Source organism: Rhipicephalus sanguineus, chromosome 6 (genome assembly GCF_013339695.2).
Source record: "Rhipicephalus sanguineus isolate Rsan-2018 chromosome 6, BIME_Rsan_1.4, whole genome shotgun sequence".
NCBI lineage: Eukaryota > Metazoa > Arthropoda > Arachnida > Ixodida > Ixodidae > Rhipicephalus > Rhipicephalus sanguineus.
In genome coordinates this window covers 4,700,542-4,722,809 of record NC_051181.1, presented here as the reverse complement: position 1 = coordinate 4,722,809, position 22,268 = coordinate 4,700,542, and positions in this window count along the sequence as shown.

Here is a 22,268-nt window from a genome sequence, read left to right as displayed (position 1 = left end):
TTTCTTTGTAATCTGTTAGTGTATATTTTGCAACGTCCTCTCCGTGACGGAAATACGTCAGTGGAGCCGTGGTGGACCCCGGCATAAAACAGTTTCGTGTTAAAAGAAAGGAAAAAAGGTTGTTGAAAGTCAGCACTGCGTGTGTCATCTTCGCCAGTCCTTGTCTGTTGCGCTGTTCTTACATTGATTATGTGCTACCAACATGCCCAAGTTTCTACCCTGTCAGAGTGCCTTCACAAAATTAAAAATTAACAGCTCACTCCTTTAGCATGCGAGCTCGCGCAAATTAACAATACAATAACGTCAGGAAACGCGGCCGCTGTGGCGAGCGAAGCGACCTTCGTGCAGAGGATGGACTCAACGCAAACTATGCAATGAGAGCACAGCACGTACAAACGTATGCGCCGTTTGCTGACCCTATCCAGATATACGACCAGCGGGACCGCGGGATACCATACCCGGCCAGTCAAAGTACATGCTTGCTACCAGAGCTTGCAATAGAGCTAACTTGGGCATGTTGGTGTAGCATAGTGAAACATACAGCGCAAGATTGCGACCGCGTTTTAGTGCTCTTTGTGTGTTTCCTTCCTGTGACCCCGCTGTAATTTTGCGCTGTGTGTTTCACTTGCTACCAGAGCCACGCAAGGTGTTAACTCTGCTTGAGCCGCAGCCGCGAGCACGATTTCACTCACACATAAAACATGCGATGCGATGTGCAATGTTATCTATTTTGATTTTATACGGAACAGATGACGTCGAGAAAATGCCTCTGGAAAGTCTATATAACGGCTATTACAGTAAAAATTTGTATTGAGTGAAGAAGCACCCTTGTAAGGCGTGCGGGCTTCATATGCGCTCGTCCGCTCAGAAAACAATTGCAACCAACTAGATTTAATAGAGATGGGACGAACGCCACTTTGATCACCTGGTCTTTATTCACACAAGAGGATATTATTCTAGCTGTCATTCGTGAAGACTAAACGGCTGGTGTGCGTCTCCGTATCGTTACATTTTCCTGCAAAAGAGAAAAAAAACGAGTGTCAAACATTTTCGATTATTCGGAAGCACACGAACGCGCAGACAAACGGTAATTTACGAAAGTAAAAAAAATTCAGGCTTTGCCAGTTGACGTTATTGCTATCTTGTCCTTAATTACAAATCTTAAGACATCAACGTGCTCGGGTGTCGACGGCATAAACTAAAAAATCTTAAAGCAGACTGTTGTCCCGTCTAGCACTATTCTCGGTCATATCTTTCAGCAATCGTTACAAACTGGCGAGATTTCATGTGATTGTAAAATCGCTAAGGTCATCCCGGTCTTTAAATCTGGAGACAAATGCATGCCCAGTAATTATCCTCCCATATCCCTAACGAGCATCCCATGTGAGCTACTTGAGCACATTATTTCTTCATATGTTTCAGCACACTTAGAGAGCAAAACCAGTACTTTTCTTTAAAAATCAGCACGGCTTTCGCAAGGGACTTTCCTGCGATACACAGCTTATTGAATTCACGCATTAACAACACGGATGAAAGTTTACCAACAGACAGCATATTCATCGACTTTTCTAAGGCATTTGATCGTGTAGCGCATTGTCGATTAATAGCTAAAGTGTCATCTTTAAACTTAGATTCTCATACAGTCTCTTGGATTAGATACTTCTTGTATTTTCGCAAACAGTGTGCTGTAATTATTAACATCTCTTCCCCTCCCTCGGAGGTGACATCTGGCGTCCCACAGGGAAGTGTAATCGGGCCTTTGCTATTGTTAATTTTTATAAATGATCTTTCCTCAGAATTCACGTCATCCATTCGCCTTTTTGCGGACGACTGCATAATCTACCGCAAAATCACTTCACTATCAGATCATATACCTTTACAGCAAGACCTTGATCATGTAAACACGTGGTAATCAGATTGGCTAATGACATTAAACGAACGTAGATAAGTGTAATCAAATGACCTTCACTCGAAAGCGATCACTCTCAACGTTTCAGTATTTCCTTGATGGTAGCCCTCTAAGACCAACTTCATCTTATAAGTATTTAGGCATCCATCTTACATCGAACCTTTCCTGGTCTAGTCATATCAGCAAGATTACAGCTGACGCGTCTCGTGCGCTTGGTTACCTAAAACGCAATCTTCGCGATACCCCTCCTTGCACGCGCAAGCTCGCTTATCAAACACTTGTGCGTTCTCAAATCGAATACGCGTCTTCTATATGGCCATCTGAACAAGCATACCTATCCCGAAGCCTGGAATCGGTTCAAAACCGCGCTGCTCCATTTATCATCACTTACTACAACAGGCATTCCAGCGTTACAAAAATCAAGCACTCTCTCTTACCTCCCTCGCCTCCCGCAGAAACATTTCTCTTCTCTGTCTGTTGCACAGAATCATCAACAGCAAGCATCATTCTTCTTTGCCACTTCTCAAACCCCATCGATGTTCCCGTCGCATGCAGCATAACCTCAGTTTTCAGCGTCTATACGGCCACACCAACGCCTTTAATTTATTTGCATTACCATGTGCCACTGTACTGTGGAACAATCTTCCTGAGAATATAGCTGACGTAAAAGAGACCGAGACCTTTAGGAGGCTACTTGAAAAGCTGTAAGACTTTGGTCTGGGCGAGTTGGTTCATAGCAATGGGAAGGCACAGCGCTACTGAGACAATGGACAAGAACACGCAACATAAACGAGCAGCGCTCGTTTGTGTTGCGTGTTCTTGTCCATTGTCTCAGTTGCGCTGTGCCTTCCATTGAAAAGCTGCCCCTTGAGCCGTAGAAGTGTATGTCTTATCTATGTACTGCGGCTAGTTTCTGATTCTTAATCCGTATAGGTCGCCCTTAACATTGTGTAATGATTGATCCCCATTTACTTTGTGGCTTCCATTGAAAAATATTTCATCAGTTGTATCATCTACTTACGTATTATCGTTCAAATTGTATAACGTTATTGCTTGCCGTCTCGTTTGGTTGTTTCCATTTGCGCAGCCAAGACTTTGCGTATGTACAAGCCTATTGTTTATATTTTTTCATTTATTTTTTTACCTTTGCTTTTGCCTTGATCGCTCTTTGTAAAATAAAACAAGATGTATCCGCCCCCCCTCTCACTAAATGTTCCCACGTGGAACCCGTGAGGTACTTGTATAAAAACATGGTTGATCCCTTCGTCATAGGAATCGGAATAACACGAAAGTAAAGCGTGCCCTTACAGAAGTAACTGAATGTTTACTGTACATTGGTATAAGAGAGTTTGCACAATGTATATTGATGTCTGGCAGCTATAGCACCGTTTAACGTGGATGTGCCCACTTTGATCATCGGTGCTACATCTCCATCCCGACGACTAACGTCCCTGCTAAACGATTAAACGAACCCTTGTGGTAGCTGTAGTAGTTAACGGTGAAAGCGTAATCAGATAACTAGTTGTGATACCCAGAAGAGCGTCGCATATTGGACGCAGAACTTGGTCGCCATCACGCGGCATGTTAAAATGTCATTGAACACCCCGGCCGGACTAGAGGAAAACGCAGAGCGCGTCCTGCCGCCCCGGTAGCCCGGCCGCGATTTTTCTCGGGGCGAGCGCGTGAGCGGGAACGTGGTGTTACAGCCGGGTGAGGCAGGGGCGCGTCGCAGAGCTATGAGCGAGGCCGACGCTTTTACGAGGCTTCGCTAAGGTAGCCACCTCGCGGTGTGTTAAGGCATTGCTAAAATTGAACTTCTATTAAAAACGCGCCGAATGGGAGGGACGTGTAAGCGTTGCAGGTGCTAATCGCGGAGGCCACAGTAATGACGAATTACTTTACCGCACCCAGAGGGCAACACCACCCTGCCGGCCGGGAAAGTGGTAGATATAAAAGGCGCGTTTGTAAAGCCACTGGAGTCTGTGACCGTGGCGTAGTGGATAGCGTGCCCGGCATCTGTTGTTGCGGACCGAGCGGTCGTGGGTTCGATGCCCGTTGACGGAACGTCTTTTCTTTGCCATCTGATCGTGTATATCTTTTCGACGTCATTTCCGTGACGGAAATACGTCACTGAAGTCTTGGTGGAACCCGGCATAAAGTAATTTCGTGTTAAAAATAAGTAAATAAATATAAATCTTTTCTATGCATCTTGGTATGCGCTTGACGATGCGTCACTCAAAGGAAATCCTAGAATAAAAACGCTCATTAATGAAGTTTCAAGTATAGGCAATCGCCTGCTCGCTTTTCTAGCCCCTCGGGAAATGACGTAATTGCCGCAAAAGAATCGAAAGGATCACTGGCCCACTTGGAATTGACGTTCCGAGCTGCCTGTGCTGCATCGTTGGTCGCTGGCTGGTTGTTACGAGCAGGGTGTCGGAACGAAATATTTTTCGTTTCGGTTTTAGTTTCGTTCCCCGCAAAAAGTTCCGTTCCGTTTCTGTTCCGAAACGAAAAAAAAATGTTCCGTAACGGTTCGTAACGGTTTTTTTGTGTGTGTATGCAAAAATTTGAAGCTAAGGTAATCATAAAAATATTTGATTTGTGCTTTGGCTACTTGCCCTCCTCTTACGAAAGGGGGACAGTGGTAAAACACGTTCTTCCCACGTTCTTCAGAGCGGAAGCAACTGTACCACAAATTGCTACCAACTAGCACAAACCAATATACCCTTCAGAGTCATGGTAATTATTTTCTCAACAGTGAATTACGATTTTTTGTAGTGGGCTCAGTGCTTTATGTCAAGGAACTGAGCACGATCTCAGAAGCAGCACGTGATTGAGCGTACCCTCTGATCTGCGAGACCGCTGTTATGTTAAAAAAATCGCCAGGCCTGCGCGGAACACACAGCACAATCACAGCGAAAGCTGGAAGAGCGGCCTTTATAGAGCCCGTTGTAGACTCTCTTCGGACAACTAATACAAGTACGTACACATGCGAGGCACCCACTATGCCATAAATCACCGTAATATTTTTGAAGTAGCGAAGCAGCCACTATGGCATTTTTCGTCATTTTTTCGGAGAATAGTGGTACCCGCTACACATCTGTATGGCAGTATGTGCACTTTGCGCTGTGGCTGCAGATGATGAAAAATTATGGCTGAGCCCTTCGTAACGGGCTGGAAGCATTCAGCGAACGACTCGTTGCGCAAATCGCATTGTCTGACGCCAGGTTCTTATTTCACTCTCATGCCATGGTATATAACATATGTTAACTTGATTCCTTGCGCGACATGACGCCTGTATATAGTATTTTTGCGAAGGAAGTTACAAGCACCAGCATGGCACTGTGGTGGAGTACTCGACTGCCTCACAGAGGGCGTAGGTTAAAATGCCATCTGATCATAGAAATTTGTTTCTCATTTCACTTTAAATGCGGAGCATTTTTTAGCGAACCTTTGGCACTTTGAGTGTTTCTTTCTACGTATCTATCTATCTATCTATCTATCTATCTATCTATCTATCTATCTATCTATCTATCTAGCCGCCTACGTCTGGGTGCTCTCGTGATCGCCTCCTTAACTTGGTGTAGACCAAAATTGGCATGGGAGGGTAAGATGACTTGACGAATATGGCTGTCGGATCATGACATCAATAACGTGAAAATCCTGTCTCGTACGCCGTCAAACACTTTCCTCCAGGCACGTGTGGCACATACCCGTTTACCACGGTCCGCGGTGTACGGGTATGCGCCACAGGTGACTGACAGTTTATATCTTCCCAGCAGCAGCGAGAACATAAATTGGTAATGTATGCGAGAGCGTAAAGAAAAACCTACATCGGCAGCGTTGACCCGACGAACGCGAAGAAGAAAAATCAGGATCCCAGCAGGAATCGAACCCAGTCATTCTGAGTGGCAGTCAGGTATTTTATCACAGAGCCATGCCACGTCTTGAAACTGCTTCAGAAAAATACCCTGTGCGGGCGTAATGTCGGAGCAGCGTCAATTCTGACTGCAGTGTTGGCTATCTAATTTTATAAAAAAAGCAATAAGCATTACATATGTTCTCCTACCATACAGGCGCAATGCGGGTTAACGTATATTGTGGTTACAGTGTAAGCTCCGCTTTCATAGAAGTTTAATAAACATTACATTTGGATTCCTATGATTCCGCAAGCTATATTCAAGCGTTGTTCGACCCTTGAGGAATACGCTAACGAAAGTTACGTATGATATTCTCATCATCGCAACGTAAAGTGCTCTTCACTTCGATAATACTCACGACTGTGCTCCTTAAGTTACTTTTTAAACGCCAGTGTAGTTGCCGTGCCTGGTAAGGCTGCGATGTGCACACAACTACTACGCTTACAAAAACACGTCGATCCACCTCCTAACGCTTGGATCAAAGCCAAAAAATGCAGCATAGACAACTACCCGCTGATTGTTAGCGTAAGCCTTTATATTCGACACCTTCAGTTGAGCGTCGCTGACGCTCACCCCTGCGATGATGTAGCGTCCCAAGACAGTGCTGGCAACAGCATAGATGTCGCGTTTTTGACGAGCGTGTCTTGGCGAGACGCTGTCCGCTTGGCTGCAAAACGACGGCGAAACGAAGTAGACGCAGGTTCATTCCATTCAACCGACTTCACAAGCGGAGCGAGAGATGCGTTTTAGGTTCCGCTGCTCGTACCCCGAACACATCAAAAGGAAGCAATAAACACGCGTGGCAGTATATTCTCAGAACGGGCGTTTCTGCTTGAAGGCGGTAAGCATTTCGCTATTTGCGCATACCACCGCGGGCTGCTTTTAACACCTCCGATTACTTGGTTGAGAAAAGTTAAGGAGTGCCGGTTTGTGGCGTCGTGCATTTTTTTAGCACATAGTATTTCTTTCCGGTGCCTGTATCACCTTTTTAACACGAAAGTGTTTTATGCCGGGGTCTGCCAAGACTTCAGTGACGTATTTCCGTCACGGAAATGACGTCGAAAAAATTTACGCGATCAGATGGCAAAGAAAAAAAAGGTTCCGTCAAGGGGCATCGAACCCACGACCATTCGGTCCGCAACAACAGATGCCGAGCACGCTATCCACTGCGCCATGGTCACAGACTCCAAAATCTTTACAAACGCACTTTTTATTTCTACCACTCTCCCGGCCGGCGGCGTGGTAAGGTAAAGCAATTCGTCATTTCTATGGCATCCGCGATTGGCACCTGCAACGCGTTACACGTCCGTCCCATTCGGCGCGTTTCCAATAGAAGTTCAATTTTGTCATTGCTTTAACACACCGCGAGGTGGCAACATTAGCCCAAGCGTCGTAAAAGCGTCTGCCTCGCTCATAGCATCACGCTAATCCAAACCAAAAATAGCTCTGAGACGCGCGCGTGCCTCACTTGGCTGTAACACCGCGTTCGCCGCTCACGCGCTCGCCCCCCAAAAAATTGGCCGCGTATCTGCGTGCTTCGCTGCAAATGTCGTGTAAAGACGATAGAAGAGGCGCTGTGTGAGATATGGAGGCCATCTGGCAATACGTCGGGAAACATGAGTGCTGTGTTGCGTGCTGGTAGTCCCGGCGCAGCAGCAGGCGAAGACCGGCGGTGACCAACGCGACCGGCGGGGACGCCAGCCAGCCCGAAAACGCGGTTTCGCGCGAAGCGCTGAAGCAGAGAAACGTCCGCACTCAACGAGTACTCTCCACACACTCTTTTATTTACACGTCGCCTGGGTAAAACAGGAACACCAGAGCGGCGCCCACAACCGGCAGCCTGAAGACCGCCCACAACGCTGCTTTTTCATTTTTTAAATATTTTTTTTCACCTTCTTGGCCTTCTCAAAACTAAAGTTTTTCAACACCAACCCATGGCATTCGTACAGTGCAATACAGAACCGAAACCGAAACACAACCATGAGCTCGTGCGAAGGGCACGGAGGAAGGCAAATGTCAGCGCAGTCGCATTTTCAGCTTTGTTGAAACAGCGCTCACTAGACGACGACGAAGTAAAAGAAGGCACAGGACAGGCAGCGCCTGTCCTGTGCCTTCTTTTACTTCGTCGTCGTCTAGTGAGCGCTGTTTCAACAAAGATGAACCCATACCAACTCGCTCAAGCTTCCATTCTTATGCATTTTCAGCGCAGCTTAAGAAACTAGGGTCCTTAAAATTACGTATGTATGCATTTTCTATTAAAGGAACACGCCACCTAATACTTACCTAGTGATGTTGCACCTCAGATATGCATGATATTTACTTTTTGATCGACAACGTTCACAAGTATGAACAGCCTACCAGTTCAAGACGGCTGGCCCTTGGGCAAGTGGTTCAACTTTGGCCGAGTGGCTGAATCGAGGGACGTGCCGACAAACAGAAAGACAGACAGAAAGACAGAACAAAATTTCTGCGTTCAAGTTCCCCAAGAAAGACTATCGTCTTTAAAAATCGCGGCCGGGCTACCGGGGCGGCACGACGCGCTTTGCGTTTCCCTCTAGTGCGGCCGTGGTGTTCAATCACATTTTAACATGCCGCGGGATGGCGACCAAGTTCGGTGTCCAATATGCGACGCTCTTCTGGCTACCACACCTCGTTCTCTGATTACGCTTTCACCGTTAACTACTACAGCTACCGCAACGGTTTGCTTAATCATTTAACATGGACGTTAGTCGTCGGGATGGAGATGTACCACCAATCATCAAAGTGGGTGCATATACGTTAAACGGTACCATTAGCTGCCAGACATCAATATACATTGTACAAACTCTCTTATATCAATGTACAGTAAACATTCAGTTACTTCTGTAAGGGCACGCTTTACTTTCGTGTTATTCCGAGTCCTATGGTGGAGGGATCAACCATGTTTTTTGCGGTATTATAATTATGCGCCAGTCTCGCGAGCACCCTCGCCTAATTTCTTTCTTTAAATGTGTAGTGCTGCAAGTCAGCTGAATTGGGATGGCTGTAGACTCGTCGCAGGTTTCTTGTTTTGTAAATGAGCAAGAAATGGCATGTGGAGCAGAAAGCTTGTGATAAACCGCTCTTAAATTGCTTTCGGGTAGTGTGAGATCCATTTCAAGCCGTAATACTTAAGGACGACTACCAAGTACACCGATCCATACATCTTCTGGACAGTGTGTGTGTGTAAATAAAGCATAATATATGAATAAAATTTACCTTACTTATTTCGCCACTTTGTTGGGCCATCAACGTTTGCTCTTTTAAATGGGCCGCACATTCATTAGCCCAGGCAGCTCGCCCGTATTGGACCGATGTCGGCCCAACGTCGGCAAATGATGGCAGCAATATTGGTGCCACGTCAGCATATCACGCTCGCGCTACCTTCACCCTCATCGGCCCTATGTCGGCTAGCCGGCGCAGGGCCGATGCGGGCTTGCCGACTTTGGGCCGATGTGGGCCAGCCAGCGGCGGTCCGAGACGGGCCTGCCGTTATTCAGCCGATCACGGCAAGCTGTCATTGGACTTATGTGAGCTAGCCGATGCTGGCGTGTCGGCCCCGCCGATGTCGGGTAGCCGCCAGCGTGACCGTTTGCTCCCGTTATTATGGTGTTGTATCAGTGGTGTTTTACCGTGCGTTAAGCACGGTAGTACTGTACCGTCGTGGTCTGCACGTAGCTGGTTTATATGGGGACACTGGCGGCTGTTGCTCCATGCGTGCAGTAACTTGATCAGAAAGGCTCATACACGTGTTTTAAACTAAGACGGCTGCGTGCTGACGACAGCAGTTCAGTATTGCTGTAGTTGCTTTACTGTAAGTCAGCAGTGCTGAAATAGTCTATTCGCGGCCCAACGGCATTCATCGACTACCACTGGCGCCGTATTCAAAAAATACTTCTGTATTACAACGACTGCTCCACTTGGGTCTTAGTGTGCCATTGAGGTCCAGAATTCTACGGAACCGTGCAAGGACGAGAAAGAAAATCAATATTGTATCCAACACAACTAAAAGGCCAAAAGGCCTCCTGCACCAACTACGCATGCGTCTGGGTAATGAAGGAGCGACACATTTAGAACGTGATAAACGCAAATTTATTCACAGATATGAACGCACTCCAGCAGTTCCGGAATACTTACACCATAAAGGAATACCTAAACATCTGTAGATACCATAGCCAACATCTAAAACAATACCACAGCGACCGTATTCCTCAAGAAAAGCAGGAAAATCCTGATCGAGAATGGGGTGAGGCGAAGAGTTACAATCTCTTCAATGTTATTCACGGGACAGTCACTATAAATATTTAAAGAAGTAGAACGGGCAAAAATAGGAATAAGGATTAACGGAGAATAGCCTAGCTACGTGCGTTTTGCGGACGATATCGCGCTTTTCAGCGATGAAGGTGACGAATCGACAAGAAAATTTTGGAGATGTAAAGGAAAGGACAGTTAAAGTAGGAATAAAGACGGACCCGAAGAAAACAAAGATAATGTTAGGCAGCCCGCAAAAAAGCAAGAATAAGAGTGGCAACCAGACTAGAGCAGGATGTGTACGCGTGAGCTAATTACTAGCAGAGAACCCACCCCCCCCCCCCCGCCCTTCTGATGTTTATCAAATTCACCAAAGAATAAGGTTGATTTGGTTCGCAAACGTTAGGCATTCGCAACACATGACTAGCAATTAAATTAGAGCTATCCTTTGAGCGAAGATCACAATTTTTTCAGTGATAACCTATGGGACAAAAACGTGAATAAACTGCTGTACGCGACGCGAAATACATTGCGAGTGGCCCTACAAGATCCCATGAACTCTACATCTAAACATGATAGACGCGCACGCACGCACTCCTAATCTCAAGGTAATATTGTAACGGAAAGGAATCGTGCATGAAAACCTCTCACGTGTGCTCGTTAGATCGCTAAATACACGAGCGAACAAAAAATGCAAGCGCACCATAGTAACGCGAAAACTAGAACCAGCGCGAAAAAAACGACGACAAAATTAGGAACACACACCACAGGACTAGCGCTGAAAGGGACCATGCAACAAAAGAAGGCGTCGACTGTGTCATAAAGAATGCGCTCCCCCGGAATTCAACCAAGTTACCGTTCAAGCGTGTGGTGTCCTGGCTGAAGAGCAATAGCATGAATATCCTCCAATCCGACAAGGAAGGAATGTTTGTATTACTACCGGAAAACCTCCTGGGAGAAAAGTCCGACGAAGCCATCGCGAAGAACTTCAAGGTAGTGAACTTCGATCCAAAGAAGCGAAGGAGGGAAGCTCTGAAGCTACCTGGAGATCTTAATTTGGAGCATTTGAAGAAGATCACAAGCAAGACAGATTCTGGGTTCCTTGACGTGTTTTTCACGTGTAAAACGCACAAACCCACCTACCCGTTAAGGGTAATTGTGTCTGAAAAAGCTTCGTGGCAGTTGCATGTCGGAAGGTTCTTGCAAGGACATTTGAAGAAACTTCCGTTGAATGACCCTTACTTAGTGAAAAGTTCTGAGGATTTCGTGAACGAACTAAGCGGCCTTTGTGTCACGAACGGAAACAGTGTGACGGCGTTTTCTGTAGACGTAGAAGATTTGTTTTATTCTCTTCCATGTGATGGTTTGCTAGCCGCTGTGCGGGAAAAAATCTGTGAAACAAATGAAGAAGACTTCCAAAACTCAGCAGGCATAAATGTTGACAATTTTATCACGCTTTTAGAATTTTATCTCAATTCGACAGCCATTAATCACAATGGAACTTTTTACATTCAGCGCACCGGCATTTGTATTGGTTCATCCATTGCGCCCATTCTCAGTGACATATTTTTATCTAGCATTGACAACCGTATTTGTGCTGCGTTAAATGACTCTCCAGTCACTGGTACTTATCGCTACGTTGATGACTACCTCATTCTTTTAAAGAAACGTCCAGGTTACTGTTTTGATGACGAAGTCCAAAATATTCTGGGCATTTTTAGGATGCTTGGAGGGGGACTGAAATTCACTTTTGAAACGCCTAAGAATAATACCATACAGTTTTTGGACGTTAATATTTCCTTTCTTGAGTCTAATGAACATGTCTGCTGGGAGTATCGACCTAGATCTAAGAAAGGCATCCTTCCGTATGATAGTGCCCATTCCAAGCTCGTAAAAAGGGGAATCGCCATCACCTGTGTACAAAGTGCAATTAACAAATCATGTGAGCACCAAATGAAGGCTAGCCTAATGCATCAGACCGAAAGACTTAAATCATTCGGTTACCCTACTTCCGTCATCACAGCTGTGAGTGAAACTTTGCTACAAAGATTGAAACGTTCGGGAAGAAAAACTGATGAGCAAGAAAAGGACAAGAGACCGTTTCATGTGATACCATATGTGCACAGGTTATCGCATAACCTGAAGAAAGTGGCCAACAGGCACCAAGTCAACCTCGTATTTTCTGCTCCTCGTAAACTTTCAACGCTGTGTAATGCTATGAAAGGTCGAAAACAAATGATATGTACTACTAACCATGAAACGAAGTTCACCAAGTGCACCTCTGATGTTGTTTATGAGATACCATTGAGTTGTGGGAGAGTGTACATCGGACAAACTGGGCAATGCTATAATGATAGGGCCAGGCAACATAAGAACAATGTCAAAAATGGCTATGGCAGCCATCTAGCCTCGCACTGTAAAAAATGCGCATGCACACCCAAGTTCGGGAAACTAGTTTTTTGACGTTTGGAAAATCCAAAAAAGAAAGAGAAATCGTGGAAGCTTATTTTATCAATAAAGCTGGAGATAAGTGTGTCAGCGCGGCGTCACTTAGTTTAACTACTCATGAGAGATCTTTTCTCGATAAACACCTGTTAGTGTAGCAATACGCATGTCCGCAATCGTTGGTTTTTTGTGGCGTTTTTTGTGTGACAAGGCGTTTTTGGTGGCATAGCTATAAGTGGTGATTCTTCAATAAACATTCAGTTGGCAGTTCAGCGCTAGTCCTGTGGTGTGTGTTCCTAATTTTGTCGTCGTTTTTTTCGCGCTGCTTCTAGTTTTCGCATCATGAACCGACTCGCCCAAACCTACAAGTTGTTGCTAACCATAGTAACAAAATGCATAAAAAACCATGGTCAATAGCAAATGCGTGATAAGAAGAGAACGAAAATCTGATGACACGTAACAGCAGTCAACACGTGGCCTTATATGAGGCGACCGAGTCCAATATGGAAGCACGGGGCCACTGGTTGCTCGCTGCGGTCATCTCTGCTAAAAGAGTGCCGAGATCCTGCAGCGTATCCATCTGGCGCACGATTTTGAATTTCCGCCGCACATGTCCACACACGGATATCTTGAAGAATTCTGCTGGCCGGAGCGAAAAAACCTGCTCCCAGAGCAACGATTTTCCCTCCGTCCGGACAGCTACCCTACCCTGCCTGGTCAAGCGAGTTTCGTGACATTGACGCTGAACGAGGGAGACCTGGGAGGGGGGGGGAGGTGGAGGCTGAAGAAAAACATGCAAATTCTCCCTTCTTGAAAGCACAGCTCAGCCTCCAACAATGGTGTGCGTTCCGCCCAGCATGTCGTCTCTGGGCATGCCGTTTGAGAAATGTGTTCCTCGAATTTTCAATGCATCGCTTATTGCAACGTGTCGCTACATGAAATTTTTGCGTACACCACGTTGGAGCCGCATTTTTATAGTATTTCACGTGCAATAATAATTGTAATGCGACTGTTTCTAAAAGCACGTGGGAAGCAATCGTTGAACGAGATTTTAACTTGAGAAAGATAGGTATGGCACAAAAAGGACGGCGACGAAGTGCAAATACGAACTGACAAACATGCGTTGGTCATTTCGTTAAAGATTGTCAGTGGGCTAGTTGGTTTGAAGGCATTCAAACAAAAAAACGTGTCTTCACTTCGCCCGGTCTTTATTGCGCCATACCTATTTTTTTCAAGTAATGAACCAACTAGCTCAGCAACACGCCTTGTTGAGCTTTTTGCTACTTTCAGAAAGTAAAATTATGTGAAATCACTGACGCAAATGTGCTTGCTACGCTTGACCACAACACGCGCGTGTGCAAATAAGTGTACACAACAGGTAGGAGACTCTCCGTGTAGTTTATGAGCACTCGCGCCACAGAGTCAGCGGCTAAAAGGATGTAAAGGATATATAGCGCTATAAATATGATGTCAGGTTCGATTTGTGGACAGAATTAGCATTCACATAGATGTTCTTCCGCTAAAAGCATTCGTGCCGGAATGTTTGGGTAATTCCGATTCTGGATACATTGATGAAGTCGCCCGACCAGTGGCAAAAACGTTTATGACAGAGAAGTACTTTGAATTCGGCCAGTGAATTTAATGGTATGTGTTACGAAGTTTCAACATTTTGATATCGTTCAACAACTGGTCAGCGAAGTGGCGATATAATGTGAGTCAGTCGTTCTTCTGAAGACCTCCTTTTTCGGTAGAAAAGTGACTGTGCTAGTGATAACTGTTAGTCATTGTCATAGCAGAAGCTAACAAGATAATGCCAGCTATTAAGTCGGCGATACTTCGCTCCCGGAATCGTACATGCGGCATTAGCACGTGTTGTAGTCATGCACTTTCTTATTTATGCTAGTACACAGATCCATGTAGCGGCTTTCTGCAGCTTAGGCGACAAACATTCAAGCGCCTGATGCTCTATTGCATTACAATTGTATTTTGAGTTTAGGGAAAAAAGCACATAAACAGAACTACTCAGCAGCGCGCATGCGTGATATTCCGGCAACGAAACGTGCACGTAGCACGGTCGGCGTTTGATTATCTCGATGCTTATCTCGATCGGATCTTATTTATCAGGTCGAGCGCAAACGGGCGGCAAGAAAGGCTCCACTATTCCCGCAAAAGCTGCCCCTGAGATCTGCACTGTCCTAAGGACGGCAAAATGGGCCCAATGTTAGCCGCTGCAAGCGAACGTCGGCTAAATAAGGCATAAGTGGCCCAATATTAGCCGGCGAAAGCCAACGGCTCAGCCAACATGGGCTGAAGACCGGCAACTGGCCCTATGTTTGCCGATGAAAGGCATTGGCTCAGCCAATCTCGGTGGGACAGCGGCAAACCAGGCCCGATATTGCCGGTGAAAACCCAATATTCGAGGGAGCGTTGCAAAACCGGCCCAGCACTGCCGGCCAAATTCAACGGCTCAGCCAATGTTGGCTCAATGCCGGCAACACTGGGCCTAGATTGGGCCTCGCATAGCCGCCGTAAAACCAATATCGGCCCTACGTTGTGTGCTGCCTGGGAGAGTACAACATTTTATTATATTAAGTGGAAAGACAAATCGCTTACAGATCAATTACCAAGGACTATAAAGCGCAATACAATCCTTAAACCAGCGCCAATCCCGACGAAAAAGGCAAAATAAAGCTGTTACGCGTGTATAACTTGCCGCGAACGCTTTATCTTTTCATCGGAGACGATGATGGCAATGGCTTCAATCTCCCGCGCATTCGCTGGCTCGATCAAGACGCGTGACGTCACGGCGGCAGTGAGCAGGTCTGAATTTTTTTCTAGGTGGCATTGATTAAATGCCCGCCAGCCATCGTCGCGGAGCGAGAGGCCATGGTTTCGACTCCTGTGAACGGAACTTTTTCTTATAGTTTCTTTCTTTGCCATTTGATGTTCATTTTCCTGAAGTATTTCCGTGACGGAAACACGTCATGAAAATTTTGGTGGACCCCTGCATAAAACACTTTCGTGTTAAAATATCTGTATTCTTGACCGCGAAAGGCGATTACGAACATTTTTACAATGGCAATGGATATGCATGTACGTGGTTGCTTTTCAAGCGAAGCTTGGAATAACTGATTTGGGAAGGTGGTTAGGTTCGCTAAAGCCCTTCTCAGCCACAGCTACCAAGCACAAAAAAAAAACCTTACCCAAGGGTCATGAGAAGACACGGAGTTAGTACAGCAAGTTAAAAAAAATTGGACCATCTCCCCTAAGAGAACTCTGATGGGATGCGAAGCAGCAGCGTTGCGCACGGAATGCGTCACGGGTTGAACGGCGCTAACGCGGGTGCTGCGGTGAGCACTGGAAGATTCGTTTGAAGCGAAACTCGGTGTAGCGTTTACTGGTGTAAACGTTTGTTTGAAACGCAGACACGGGAGGGGAGCGGGCGTTGGAGCCGGCAGCTGCGGGCGCTGAGGCGGGTGAGGGAGAGAGTGACGTACGCGCGCACCTGCGAGGGAAGCGTGCGAGGGGAGCGTGACGTCAACGCCCAGCTGCGGCGTGACCTACTTGGCACCGCTCCAACACCTGCGCCGAGGGAAGCGCTTTTCCTCGCGTTAGTGCGGACGGAGGGACAGCGTTACACAGGCTAGTCAAAGAGCTGCTTCGCATCTAAAAAATGTTTGATCCCTCCGTCATAGGAATCGCACTAACACGAATGTAAAGCGTGCCCTTACAGAAGTAACTGAATGTTTATTGTACATTGGTTTAAGAGAGCTTGCACGATGTATATTGATGTCTGGGAGCAATAGCACCGTTTAAGGTGGACGCACTCACTTTGATGATTGCTGCTACATCTCCATCCCGACGACTAACGTCCATGTTAAATGATTAAACAAACTCTTGTGGTGGCTGTAGTAGTTAACGGTGAAAGCGTAATCAGAGAACGAGGTGCGATAGCCAGAAGAGCGTCGCATATAGGACGCAGAACTTCGTCGCCATCCCGCGGCCTGTTAAAATGTGAACACCATGGCCGGACTAGACGGACTAGAGGGAAGCGAAGAGGGCGTCTTGCCGCCCCGGTAGCCCGGCCGCGATTTTTCTCGGGGCGAACGCGTGAGCGGGGAACGTGTTGTTACAGCCAATTGAGGCAGGCGCGCGTCGCTGAGCTCTTTAGATGCGAAGCATCTCTTGCTCGTGGGTATGTCCCGCGGGATTGGCCTGGTAGTCCGAACTCGCACTACGCATGCGCTACTCTCCTCCTCTGGTCTCCTCTCCTTCAAGTGGAAGAGCGCTGTGCGCGTTCAGTTCAGCTCTTGCTTCGGTTGAATCCTCTGAAATGAGAGCTCGACATGCCGAAATTCTCTCCTGCGCAGCGCTGCGATGAACTCCAGCGCATGCGCGTCCCCTCCTCCTCTCTCTCCTCTCCTATGCAGCCCCCCTCTCGAGCGCCTGCCGACCGCTGTGCCCGCTCGCTCTGTGAGAATTAACGGCCAGGCTAGAGGAAAGACACGAGGCGCGTAGTGTTCCTCTTCGCGTTCCACGACACGAGGTCGGTAGCATGTGCAACGAACGCCAACGGAACGCGATCGTGCAAGTGCTCCATCTTCGCATCGCCTCATGGTCCCCTTTAGCGGGAGCTGGTGTATTTTTTTATTTTGGTTTGGATTAGCCTGATGCTATGAGCGAGGCCGGCTCTTTTACGACGCTTGCGCTAAGGTCGCCACCTCGCGGTGTGCCCAAGCACTGAGAAAATTGAACTTCTATTGAAAGCGCGCCGAATGGACGGACTTGTAACGCGTTGCAGGTGCTATTCGCGGAGGCCACAGTAATGACAAATTACTTTACCGCTCCCAGAGGGCAACGCCACCTCGCCGACCTGGAGTGTGGTACATATAAAAGGCGCGTTTGTAAATCTTTTGGAGTTTGCCACCGTGGCGCAGTGAATAGCGTACCCGGCATGTGTTGTTGCGGACCAAGCAGTAGTGGATTCGACGCCCTATGACGGAACTTTTTTTCTTTGTCATCTGATCGCGTGAATTTTTTTGACGTCATTTTTGTGACGGAAATACGTGACTGAAGTCTTGGTGGACCCCGGCATAAAACACTTTCGTGTTAAAAAAGTGTCGTTTGCCCGACGAAGCGTAGCTGATGCCATTGCGGCAACCTTCGCCTTACCACTATTCCCACTTCCAGCGGTACATTCCAACCTCCCCCCCCCCCCCCGCAGTAGATTTAGATTAGTAACAACTTGATGAGGGCTAGTTGGTTCATAATTAAAACAAAGAAAGCAACAGCGCGAATGGAACAAGGACGACAAAGAACGAACACACAGCGCTTGTCCCGTGGTCTTCGTTCCTATGTCGTCCTTGTTCCATTCGGGCTGTTACTTTCTTTGTTCTACATTTAGAGAGGGGATGACAGGTGCTTAGCCATAGACAGCCTCTGTTCTTGGACGTCATAGCTCTTAGGGATGGGGGGCGTGGAGGTGGCGAGCACGGGCAGGGGTTGAACCTAACTGGAAAGGGGGGTGAGGGTATGCGTTGGTATGAGGATAAAGAGCGGTCTCAGAAGCAGAGGAGACTCCAACACTGCTCTCACCCCACCGCATTTTTCACGAATGTAGTCTTTGAAGCAAGCAAGAAAGAAAAGTGCATATCCTTTCTTCATCTCGTTTCTTTTGTATTCGTTCTAGCGCTGCATTTCCTTCTTTTTAATAAGGCGCTTAGCCATGTCTCCTCATATGAGACCAATTAGCGCCTTTCTCATGTGCTCCATAAATCACTAGCTATCAATATGAACCCCGAACCACTTGCCCACGTGTCTGTTATTCTGCAAAGAAAAGCGGTGCGTTAAACATGACAGCGCCAAGCTCCGCTTGTCCCCATTTGCTCGATCGGATAAAGGCTGCTGATTTTTTTACTTATTTGTTAGTACCCTGAAACCCCGAAGGCATTACAGAGAGTAGGGGTACATATGAGAATACATAAGCGATTAACAGTTACATCGATGTAAAAAGACAACACAAAAAATAAGTAAGGTATTGTGTGAGAATAGCTAGTACACTCTTATTCAAGTCCCGTATAACGTCCGGCACATAAACGGCCCATTTTTATTCCACCACAAGGTACTCCATATAAGCGGCCCTTCAACCGCCATTAAGCGTGACAAATTCTGCGGTGACGTGCTGGGCCCGCTATATGCGGCCGCGAGCGGACGCAACGCTTATATGGGGCCCGGTGTTTATTGACGCGAAAAGGTCTCGAGCGGACGCAACGCTTATACAGGGCCCGTTGTTTCATGCGGGAAATTGAGATCGGCGTCGCGGCGAGAAGCGAGAGAGAAACTTATATATCAACAGCGCCGAGCGAGCGTGCTCAAGGCTTGAAGTCCACGCTGACGTCGTGTAGGTTTCCTCTGTTGGCGCCAAATGCGCCGGTGAACTTGCCATAAAGCCAGCGCCTCCCTGACCTTCGCCGATCGTATCTTATTTCGTGCGAAGCACGTGCGTTGGAAATACAGCGGCCGTGCCGAGTTACGTCAGTCGCCTCTGCTGCCTCGTTCGCCTCGCAAGGTTTTTTTTTAAAGTATACAAGTTCGTATTGAAGACGTGCCTTTGTTTCTGTTTACTCGTGAACACGCAGTATTATCACGCAAACAACGCCCGCGACCTCTACAAACTCAACGTGCGAAGGAAGTTTTCACCTTTGATCGCGTTCTCTCCCTGCTCACACTGCTGACTTATTCCCCCTACAGTTCTCTCTCCCATGCGCGTCGAGCGGTGTCTGTCTCTTTTGCGCCCGCTCCTTGCGTGGTCTCTGTTTTTGTTGAGAATTCGGTCCCGCGATCGTCTTGGCGTGCTTCAACGTTTCGGCAGTGCCGATCAGGCCCTGCTGCGTAGGATGTACACCTCGACCGACGTCAAAGGCATTCCGAGAAGAGTGTGCATTTATGATGGCACGTGTGAGAGTGCGATGTGAGTGTGAGTGCATCAGATTGGATTGCTCGCGTACAGCCGCCAGCCAGGGGAACCAGGCGTGCCACATCAAGTTGCCTGGTGCTCCTACTGTGGGCACTGCCCCGTGAACCATGCACGACTGGGTGAGTTTATTTCGATGCTCCCAATTTTGTGTTGTGCTGTTAGAATCAAAGCACCGCTCCTAACGAGTCTCTATAGATCTGTGAAAGGCGCATCGGTAGAGCCTCTTGCTCGGACCTTTTCTTCGAAATGCATGAAGGTCGCAAATTGTCAGAAAGCGAAACACTGTTGCTCAATATTATGTGGTTCGCGAATCAAGAATAATATCAAGCAGCATCTACAATTGTGCACCTGAAGCGGATCTATATCTCATATATTGCTCAAAAACGGAATCAGTATTGTACGCGCATGACTGTCGTAAAACGTTCGTAAACAATGTAACTATCTATCTGCGTTTAGGTACTGCAACAGATATAACTTAGATATTTGTTTCTGGTGGAGAGTTGATAAAATACAATGTAAGTCTATAGCTAGCTCATTCCATTGAAGAATTTTCTTTCGCACGACAATTTTGTCACAATTATGCAGCAATTTTCGGCGCAGCATATGAAATTGAAAAAAAAGCTCTATGTCTGACCAGACGACGAATACATGTTTGTCAAGACCACGTTCAAAGGAGATATTCAGGGTAATTTTATGCCCAATTATGCTATATGCAAACACAAAATACTTTTGAATACAATATTGTTTTTCTGCAAAAGAGCTTTAATTTCAATGAAAGAAAGACAATATTCAATAAGCAGGTGGTGGCACGACTCTCAGACGTTTGCATTGACAGCCGAAAGGACCTGCAAAGTTGTGATATTAGTCTATATACAAGAGCACCATTCACTGCATGCATCTCTGTACACAAAGTGGGCCCTTTGAGTCTGTTAAAGTACTGTGACATTGACTTTGAATGCAATTTGTATCATTCACTCAACGAAAGATGATATGTCAAATTTCAGTATTAAAACATCCATGTAGATTGAAGTTTGTTTCCTTGGTGCTGCAAAGAATATTGATACTAGCCTATGCGTAGCCACCTTACATGCGTAGCCACCTTACATGATGAGTGGGAACTGCTACGTATCCTAGTGTGGACATGGCCTTTAGTTTTTCAATGTGGACTCTGTCGCTACGTCCACCATGTTTGTAGCAGAGTTCATTTTCTGCAATAGGGCCCAGTCACTTCCTTTGTTTAAAATAGTTTAAGATAGTTCAAGTACATCTGTATGCACAAAGGCGTACACACATATAAATCATGTTAGTCAGTGTAGGCAATCCATTCGGGCCTTTTTGATTGTCCTGTGGTACTTACATTTCCCAACAGAAAGAGAAACCAGATTTTTCCAGGTTTGCCCTGTGAGCGTGACACTACAGCACTCAAGTTTAGTGCAAAAGGACATGCCCAACACACATGCCATCTGTCACCACCTGTGATATGTCATCATTGAGAGGTGGCTTCAGGCTTCCATTTCAGCCTACTATTGAAGCAAGCCAAGGCTCTGCTTTCCGTAACTTATGGTCTCAGCACACTCATTTGGCTGCTGTTTTTGCCCATTTTTATGGAACAGATATATGATATGAACATTGCGTGCGAAACACAAAGTAACGTTTGCTTATACACTTGTGAGATCTGACGTTCTACTTGTGGCTGCTTTGAATGCATTAGCAAAATTTCAAGCAGTGGCACCTATAGCTGCGTATCGGGGTGGATGAAACTGATTTATTTACTGTGGCAAAAACCATGCCCATAAAAATCCAAATTTATGCGCGGTTTTGCATCTAAAGCTTGCAATATTTTATTGCTGGCATTCATCCATCCACTACCTCTGAATTGTTAGCTTTTTGTATGAAGATGTGCTGTGCAGAACATAAAACATATATTAGTTTTTATTACTTTTTTTCCAGTATCTTGCAGATGTCCATGGGTTGCCAGGGCCCATGATTGTTTGGAGCTCGGCAACAAAGCTTATTTTTTGTGCTGAGGACGAGCGTGTTACCCTGAAAGATGACTGTACGCTTGAAAAGACACTTTTCTTGTGTTGGACCATACATTACATAAAGGATGTTACCTACCCGTCTGCTTTCGCCCAAACATTGGAACTAATTCAAAGTTTTCTGCACAAGGAAGAGAGTTTTCTACGTTGCTGGGCAAGCAGTAAACTGCTGAAGATTCTTGACAAGCTCAAGGACAACGCCTAACTTATGTTCTTTTTTGTGCAGTTTTATTTCGTTTCTGTGTTTTTTGTTACATTGTTAGGCTGGGTAGATAAGGCTGCTGGCTAGCTGAATTTTCACAAACTTTAGAGACATTTAAGTTTGTTTTATGTTCATGGCACTTTTCAATGCTCTTTCTTTTGAGGATACCTGAGTAGCAGGTACACTAGCATTGGAATCTGTGGCAGACATCATGTGCAATAATAACTGTATGTGTGTGTGTGCATGTGTGTCTGTTCATATATACATATTCATTGTTCATTTTATAGGTTTCCGCGGAGTATAACATACACAGTCATCGTATTATTTCTGATGCATGTACTATGAAAAGTCCTATTTATTAGGGCATTATATTACCATATCACTTGTCGTTCATGCACAGCTGATACCCAAGTTTTGAAATTTTATTAGCTACTACGTACAGAAAAGCTGCGTCCTCAAACTTCAGGTCTACTAATATAGAGGGTATCTAGTTTAGTCATACATTTGT